Here is a 9,356-nt window from a genome sequence, read left to right on the forward strand (position 1 = left end):
TGGCCAGACAGAGCCCGTGTGTGACTGCCTGCGAGGCACATCCCAATCAGCTTCGTGCCAGCCCTGCGGGGTGAACTTGCACAGTGCTGGAAGGAGAGCTGCACTCACTGGTGTATTTCTCTTTTAGCACACAGTTTGGTTTGAGAAGGCACTGGTGTCAGCAGCTGTACATCACTGAGATACAGAAGTGCCAGATCTGGACTTAAAACGAACCTCAATGCAGACCTGGCAATTCAGCTCTGAATTCAATGGGGAACAACACAATGCTTCTGTATGCTCAGTAAAATACAACAGAAGCCAGGATGTGTTAGCCCAGGCATTTCTGGGTGCCTGTCTCATTTGAACATTTGCTAGCAGTGGGTTGATATTTTCAGAGCAGTTATGCATATTTGGGAAATCCTGTGGCACACAGAAGTCCAGAAGGAAGAAAGTATTATAGTGCTGTTGTTGAGGGACAGGAGTAAGGCTGTTTGTGCCACTCATGAAAGTTACATATGTGCTGCATGGATAGAGACAGTTCCTTCACCACATAAACTCACAGAAAGTGAGGGGACAGGAGACTAAGAGGTGCAGAGCTCCATGAACACAGATTCATTGCTTGGAAGTAGAAAGATTTAAGTAAAGGGACCTATTTTATGTCCTCGGTTTGAGCTTCTCTTTTTTCCATGCTTACTATTTTTTTATCCTTGCCTGCACATACTCCAAGTATTTGTTAACACCCTTTCCTTTGGATTACTTATCAATAAGATCTCTTCTTTCAATTGCTCCAAAAAAGTTTTGTAGTTGCATCCCGCCTTGACCTGACAGGGCTCCAAGACTCCATCCCACAGATAAGCTGCCATACAATATGTGCTGTGTATGTACAAATGTATATACGCAGTGCACGTGGTGTCCTTTATCAAGCCAGAACTGTATATATTAGAGCTGTTCAGGATCAACTTTGGGTATTTGGGCAACAGATGTTTTCTGCATTTTATCCTTTTCTTCCAGTTTAAAAATAAACACAACCAATACTGAATTGAGTGAAGAGTGAATTCTCACGTGCACATCTCACATCTAACTGCTTTTCTAAGGCTTAGAAATACACTTTGCACACAGCTCGGTTACTGCTATCTGCCGTCCTCCTTTTCCCCTTCCCAGTCTTCTGGAATTTCTTCTGACCTCACAGCTGATGGAGCAGCCGGCCTGTGGTCGCCCAGAGCCATGTGTCAGGTCTGAGCTGAAGCCCTGGCCCAGCAGAGCTGCATGGAGCTGGCTCAGCTGGCTCGGGCTGGGGATGCAGCTTATCTGCCAGTGGAGAAACACCCATGGATAATGGAAAGTAGCAATGGAATGTGCTTCAAAACTCCTACTGACTTCATGAGAGCTGACCAACAGAAACTGTACACTTATACTCGGGAAATAAGCTGGGACACTAAATTAATTTCAGCAGTCCTAGCATCAGGAGTTCTTAAGGCTGCTCTGTGAAGTTTGGGTTTGCATGGATTTGTTCTCTATTAAATTCACAGGGACGGAGCCAAGTTTCTCTCAAACTGCTGAGCTAGGCTTCGTTGCAGGATTTTCAGAGAAACAGAAAAAGCCACAGAGTTTTGTCTGACTCCCACCTGGAAGGAGAAAATGGTCCACATCTGCTGAAAAGTTTGCGACTGTCAGCTCGAGCCACTCCTGCCCTGGGCACCCCATTGGTGTCTGCCTGACTCTGTGTCTCACTGCAGAAGACCCACCCAGTGGTCAGGTCTGCTCTGGGCTTGGCAAAAGTTGGTAAAATTACAAATTCAACAGGTTTCTGATTGCTTGTCTTAAAGCAGCCTTTTCCCTTCCTACTTTCTCAGCTGCTGTTAGAACGTTACTGCCGGTCGGATGTTCGTAGCACTGCTTCTTGAAAATACTAGCTTGAAAATACCCAGAGCTGGCCCTGCTGCACATATGGAGTTTTGTAACCTTGTGTGAGCTGAGAGACCTTCTTTTCCCTGCAGAAACCCCCACACCCATGTTCTGAGACTTCCTCTCACTATTCCTGTGACAGTGAGTCACTTCCCGGCCACCTTCTGCCTACACGGGGCCCAGGTGCTGGTGCCTTTGCCGTGATGTTGAGTGTGAAACCAAAGGGATTTGCTGAATCAAGACTATATTCAAGTATTTCCTTTTTGTTGACTTTTTAAAAGATTTCCTGTCTCTTTCCTCTTTTCCTCTCTCGCTTTCTGTAATGTTTCATTTCATCTATGAATTAGCTTGGTCTGCAGAGTCTATGTTTGTTTTCTATTGACAGCCAGCCCAGAGAAGTGCTCACAAATACACTATTTTCTTTCTATTTTCTGCAGTGGCGGAGAGGAATGCCAGCTGGGGACTGGGAGGACTGTGGGAAGACAGGGAAAGAACTTGTTTCATCAGGGCTCTGATGAAGTTATCGCAAGCTGAGATTTGGAAACATGCTGTTGTGATCCTTAAATGGAGGATCTGAAAGCACTGTGATGTGTAGGTCCAAGCCTGAATACTTTGGTGCATCAATGATACTTATTTTGGATCAGGAACCCACCTTCAAAGCAAATCTCCCAGTTGTTCCCACTTACTGCGCTCTGCTTTGAATTGTGGAGCACACCTGGAAAAGATGAGCCCGTCGCCTTTCAGACAAAACACGCACTTGAAAATGTGCTTCAGGAGCCCACTGGGTGCACTCCAGCCACAAACAAGTATTTAGTCCACGCCACACTCCAGGTAGCACGTTGTTTAAATGGGGAAGCTGCTGAAGGGCTCCATAGGCTCAGAATAGTGAAAAATCAAACCTTCAACATGAACTAACAAACAACAGCCAGTGCTCCACTGTGCACCATGCACAGAAAACCTAATAATGCTCGGGAAAAAGATCATCTGTGCCCTATAACTATTTAGAAAAAAAATTTGAAGTGAGATACCACTCATATGAGAGAGTTGCCAGTATAAAAGCAGAGATGTCTAAAAGACACCACAGTTACTGTATATGAAGCTCTTCCAGACATTTTAGAAACCTCACTGCATAAATATAAAAATTTATATTTGATATATATACATCTATAAGATATATGTAATATATTTCATATATATATACATAAAATATTCTCCCCATATATGTTGTGATTTCTAACACATTAATCCATTCTACTACTCTAATCTCTGTAAGGGAATGCAGAGATGCTTTAATGTGATGCTTTGGTCCCAGTCCTTCCTTTGGACACAGAAACTCTGCAAAATTACTGATGTTTAAGCTGAAAGCAAATAAATCTGAATATCTGAAAGCAAATAAATATATGAAACATAAACTTTGCTGCTCCTGCTGTCACCTGTTTGGCAGGATACAAGGATCATGACAAGCAGTTACAGTAGTAAAAGCTTAATTATTGTTTAGCAATTATTGGCTGAAATAAATTAAATGTCAAAGGTGTCAGTAGTGAAAAATGACATCATGTATGATATAATTAAATACACAAAACCGTGTTTAAATGGCTGTAAGTGTCTGGTCAGCCAAATCAATCAAATATTCAAAGACAATATTGACACTTTGCCCTTACATCACAGTGTTATGAACAAAAGCTTGTCACAGAAACCATGTTAGTCCAAAGCATGAATTTTCTGGTAGGTTGAGGTCTGGTTTGAACTGCTACGATTATTCTTTAATTCTATAGTAATACAAGCCAATGAGAATGCTATGTTTATACTCAGCATAACTGAGGGAAAGTAAAAATGAGTCAATGAGCTGTGCTATCACCTTGTTACACACATATTCTGATAAAATGAGCCTGAAAGCTCCAATGAGAGCCGCCTGAATGTATACGGTGAGCACCAGAAGTTTGATGGATTCAGTGCTATCAACCACTCATGCTCACCACAGCACATCTACAACCGGTTTAACATTTAGGTGCTACTCTATGGGACATGGTTTAGCAGGGAAATATTGGTGGTGGGTGTGCAGTTGGACCGGAGGTCTTTTCCAACCTTGGCGATTCTACGTTCGACGTTCCTACGGCTGTTGTGATGGCAGCATGACTTGGAAACGGCCTTCTCTAAACAACACACACTGCTATGTGCACACACTGCTATGTGCACACAGTGCTGTGTTCACACTGCTATGTGCACACACTGCTATGTGCACACACTGCTATGTGCACACACTGCTATGTTCACACACTGCTATGTGCACACACTGCTATGTGCACACAGTGCTGTGTTCACACTGCTATGTGCACACACTGCTATGTGCACACACTGCTATGTGCACACACTGCTATGTTCACACACTGCTATGTGCACACAGTGCTGTGTTCACACTGCTATGTTCACACACTGCTATGTGCACACAGTGCTGTGTTCACACTGCTATGCGCACACACTGCTATGTGCACACAGTGCTGTGTTCACACTGCTATGTGCACACAGTGCTGTGTTCACACTGCTATGTGCACACACTGCTATGTGCACACACTGCTATGTGCACACAGTGCTGTGTTCACACTGCTATGTGCACACACTGCTGTGTCCCTCCTACCCGTCGCAGCCAGACCTGCACAGCTCCAACTTGGTGCCTTTCATTTTCTCCGCTCTATCCTTTTTTTCCCCCAGTTGCTCACCTGCAGACTCTGTTCGTATTGTTTTATGGTACTTTAGACAACGGGTTTTAACAGCTAAACATAAAAGCCACTGAGAGCATAAACAGGAAACTTGTGTTTAGGTGGGAGTGCCTAGGAATTTTATACCTCTGACCACAGAGGCCATGGGAGAAAGGAAATAGGAAAAACACTGTAAATACCTGGGTGACTAATGACTTGTGCTGCTCATCTGGCTCCTCAGCACACGAGAAGTTCAGCGTCTTCCCGGCACAGCACCGCGCTCCGTCACGCGCCCCTCCGCCGCCCCGCTCCCAGCTCCATCCCCACAGTCACCGCGCGAGGCGCCGCACGGAACTCGCCCCTCTGCGCTCGGATCGGCGCGGAGCGTGAGCGCTGCCCGCTGCTGGCGGTCACACCGCCTAAGAGGATTTGGATGAAAGTAACGCGCGCTCCCTCGCCGTGCCGCGAAGCAGCAGCTGCGGCCCGGTGCAGCCAGCGCCTTTGTCAGCAGCGCTCGGCCGCGGGCTCCTGAGGGACCGCCATTGTTCCGGAGGGGCCTCTGCGGGGCCGCTCCCGCTCTCCCGCTCCTTTCATCGCCGGCCGACGGCTTGCCGGCGGTTTTGTCTTCTGCCGACGGCGGCAGATTTCCCGAGCGGCGTCTCCCGTGCGGCGGCGGAGCGGGCCGGCCAGGCGGGACATCTGCGCGGGGGGCAGGGCCGCTCCGCTCCGGGGCTGCGCTGCAAGCGGGACCGCGGCTTCGGCTTTGCGGAGAGCTGCGGTCCCGAACCGGTGCCTCCAGGCAGTGCTGGTGGGCGGCAGGGAAGCACCGGCGTCGCGATGTGGGGCCCGGTTCAGCCGCTGTGCTTCGCTGAAATCGTGTTACTGGGTAGGGGAGGGACTTCGCTCAGAAAGTTAAGCGTGTCTGTAGGCATTTCTCTGAATCCAGGACATCCATAATGAACTTCTTGTTTAATTACTGCAGTGATCAGATAAGCGAAGTTTGGCGGGGTGCTGGGGAGGAAAGCTTTATTAGGTCAATAAATAATCATTTCTAGGCTGTAAACACTACAGTTTAATTGATACAGATACGTATATCACATTTAGGTAAAGATACAGGTGGAAGTGATGCAGTCTGTAACTCCTGACGAGTGGCATTCCTCAGGGATCGGTGCTGGGATGGCATTATTTAGAACTCTGTAGGCAATATGGAAAGTGGGATCAAGTGCACCCTCAGCAAGTTTGCAGACAGCAGGCTGTGGTGCAAATGACACACGGGAAGGAAGGGATACCATCCAGAGGGACCTGGACCTGAGGAATGCACCCATGCCAACAACATGAAGTTCACCAAGGCCAAGTGCAAGGTCCTGCACCTGGGTTGGGGCGGTCCCAAGTACAGATACAGACTGGGTGGAGAATGGCTTGAGCACAGCCCCGAGGAGAAGGATTTTCATCAATTTCAGTTGATGAAAGACTCTACATGAGCTGGCAGTGTGCTCTTGCAGCCCAGAAGGCCAACCGTATCCTGGGGTGCATCAAGAGAAGTATGATCAGCAGGTCAAGGGAGATGATTCTGTCCCTCTGCTCTGTTCTCATGAGGACCCCATCTAGAGGACTGTGTCCAATTCTGGTACCCCCACCTAAGGACATTATGCTGTTGGAGCGGGTCCAGAGGAGGGGACAAAGATGATCAGAAGGCTGGAGCACCTCCACTATGAGGACAGGCTGAGAGAGCTGGCGCTTTTCAGCCTGGAGAAGAGAAGGCTCCAAGGAGACCTTACAGAGGCCTCCCAATACCTGAAGGGATACCTGGACATTAGGAAGTATTACTTTTCAGTAAGGGTGGTCAGGCACTGGAATGGACTGCCCAGGGAGATGGTGGAGTCACCGACCCTGGGGGTATTCAAGGAAAGGCTGGATGTTGTGTTGAGGGACATGGTTTAGTGGGAGCTTTTGGTAATTGTTGGACTAGATGATCTTTTAGGTCTTTTCCAACCTTGGTGATTCTATGATTCTATGATTCTAAGGGGGCCTGCAGGAAAGCTGGGGAGGATCTTTTCATAAGGGCATGTAGCATCAGGATGAGGGGAATAGCTTTAAACTGGAAGAGAGTGGACTTAGACTAAATACCAGGAAGAAGTTATTTACTGTGGGTGGTGAGAAACTGGAACAGGTTGCCCAAAGAGGTTGTGGATGCCCCACCCTACAGGTGTTCAAGGTCAGGTTGGATGGGGCTGTGAGCAACCTGCTCTAGAGGAAAGTGTCTCTGCCTATAGCAGGGGGTTGGAACTAGATGATCTTAAAGGTCTCTTCCAACCCAAACCATTCTATGATTCTATGATACATGGCTACCCTTCCTATGCAGTTGTAAAAATATACAGGGAAGGTTGCTCTGATCCCAGAGCAACAGACAAAACACCTACAAGCAGATTTCTTTATTCATACATGTAGCGCAGTGACAAAGAATCCTGGGTGCTCTTAAGGAGAAATACAGTATGAAGAATACTGCAACACAAGCCAACCAGCACTGTGTTCCTATGCTGACCCGAGGAGACCCACTCAGATCCTGTGCTCTCTGCAGGCAATGCATGTCCAGAAGGAAGGAAAAAATCTTGCTGCTGCCAAAGGCAATAGCTAAACTCTTGTCAGGTAGGTGCAAAACTACATTACTAAATGACAGCCCCAAAGCAAAAAGTCTCGGAGGCACTTAATTACAGTGACATTGCAGTGCTGAAATTTTTCTCCTCTCTGTCTATTACGCAATGCACAGCTAGGTGAGTACCTTGCTCTCCTCGTGCTGGAGGGAATTGCAGTGCTGCGGTACCAGCAAGGGAAGCCTGGCAGTACTGCACAGGTCTGCAGGAGATGTACTGCAGAGCTAACTTGGGTGGGCAGACAGGCCTTCTTCCACTCAGCTGAGTACCTGCGATTGGTACCTACCTGTGAATGCCGCATCTCACACGTGGGCTCTGAAATTATGTGAAGAGCAAAGTGGTCAAAGCATTTCTCGAGGTTTTACTTGTGAATCCCATATGCTGCCTAATACTGAAAAGGGGCTCCAACCCAAGGCTCTCTCTTTTCCGTTAAATACCCAAGCTGCCGAGCCAGAAATTTCAGGGATTCCTTTTGAAACTCTTCCCCTCTGTACAAAGTGATTAAATATTCATGGCAGCAGACTAGAAACAGGCCTTCTGGATGTGCACCCCCACCCCAAGCCACAGATCCCTTTTCACTCCAATCCTCTGAATAGTTAATTAGTTTGTACAAAGCAGAGCCGTTTCAGCTGGGAAGCCTGAAAGAGACCCGGGCAGTGAGACCTGCTGATTAAGGCACACCGCAGAAGGGCCTTATCCCAGGCCCCTGCTCCAAAGCAGGCAGAGGAAGGATTTAAGCATTCATCACAGCGTGGCTGCTAGCGTGTTGGCTATTCACAGCAGAGGATGTGACACTTCCTTTCTCTTCTCTCCCCCACCCGGCCTTCTATGCCAGCTAGATGTGGTGTAACCACCTTAGAGTCCTGTAGGAAGACAGGATGAGGAACGCTTCATTTGTGTCCTGAAAACTGTACAAAATTAATGGATGAAAATTTGATGAGTAGTTTTCCAGCCATTCAGGCACCTCTCTTAATAATTCAGATGTTTGATTTTCTTCTCCAGTACACAGTAAGGATTAATGCACTTGTGAGATGATATATAAACTTTAGTTTTCAGGAATGAAAAAACCCTCAGATTTTAAAACAAAAATACCACAGAGGAGTACTGTTCTGTGAGATGCTATTACCCTGATTCCCTTTACTGCTGACTGTCACTGTTTGCACTTAAATTTCAGCATACATGGATCTTCTTCAGCCAGCCTCTAATAAACAAAGTGCTCAGTGGAATTGCTGACAGGCTGTGATCAAAGCAGCACCCTCAGGTGTTGCTGTGATACACTACTTGCTTACTGAAACAGAGCCTGCTTGTATTTAATTGGGATATGCAGTATTTCCAGCTTATACAGCTCAGTCCCAAAGAAGGGTTTCTGTTAGGTCTTTCACTCTGCTATTGTTCCACTATTTGCTCGAAAAGAAGAGAAGGGAAGGGAAGGGAAGAGAAGGGAAGGGAAGGGAAGGGAAGGGAAGGGAAGGGAAGGGAAGGGAAGGGAAGGGAAGGGAAGGGAAGGGAAGGGAAGGGAAGAGATTCAGACCTTTCTGAAAAGCAGACTGTTAGCTTTCTTTTCTTTCTTTCTTTTTTTTTTTTTTTTTTTTTTTTTTGTGTAGTATGAACAAAACCACATCAATCCTCATTCTAAGAATCTGATAAAGACTTTGGCCTAAGGTTTTTTTTCCCCAAAAATCCAGCCTTAGGCATACATCTAGTATATAAAATACCAGCTCCAAAGGTTGAAGTTTGGCAGTGTCTGAACATGAGCTTTTATAATGGGAAATTTTGGGCACACTTCATATTATGTACTATTAGCTCTGCCTATTAAAAATATTTCCTTACATGTAGCAAAGAACTTTGTACAAACTAGTATTTGCAGATATAGTCATCATTTTGTAGTGTGCAATATCTCAATCATTTTGACTTTTCAGAATTACCAAGTGCAACAAGACAACATGAGTGGAATTGCCCCCAGATGGTTTTAGCTTTTAAGTAAAAGCTTGCCTTGAATTTTTCTGAAGAACAATGTATCTGAACCAATTTCCACTTAATTACATGGATATTAGTTAAAAACAGCTGATCTGACTTTCTTATTTTTTAATTGTGAGAATTCTCTCCCAGGCTGAGCAGTGCTATG

At 46.3% G+C, this 9,356-nt stretch overlaps 1 long non-coding RNA gene across 1 annotated transcript in view; it reads right to left on the minus strand.

Annotated features, from left to right (window-relative positions):
* Positions 1-5,453, minus strand: part of LOC128085858 (uncharacterized) — a 30,470-nt gene extending 25,017 nt beyond the window's left edge. The window contains exon 1 of the long non-coding RNA XR_008209133.1: positions 4,781-5,453. This is a non-coding gene — a long non-coding RNA (uncharacterized LOC128085858). The remainder of the gene's footprint in view (positions 1-4,780) is intronic.
* Positions 5,454-9,356: the final 3,903 nt, after the last annotated feature.

The sequence above is a fragment of the Tympanuchus pallidicinctus genome, unplaced genomic scaffold, assembly GCF_026119805.1.
Source record: "Tympanuchus pallidicinctus isolate F22 unplaced genomic scaffold, pur_lepc_1.0 scaffold3, whole genome shotgun sequence".
Taxonomy (NCBI): domain Eukaryota; kingdom Metazoa; phylum Chordata; class Aves; order Galliformes; family Phasianidae; genus Tympanuchus; species Tympanuchus pallidicinctus.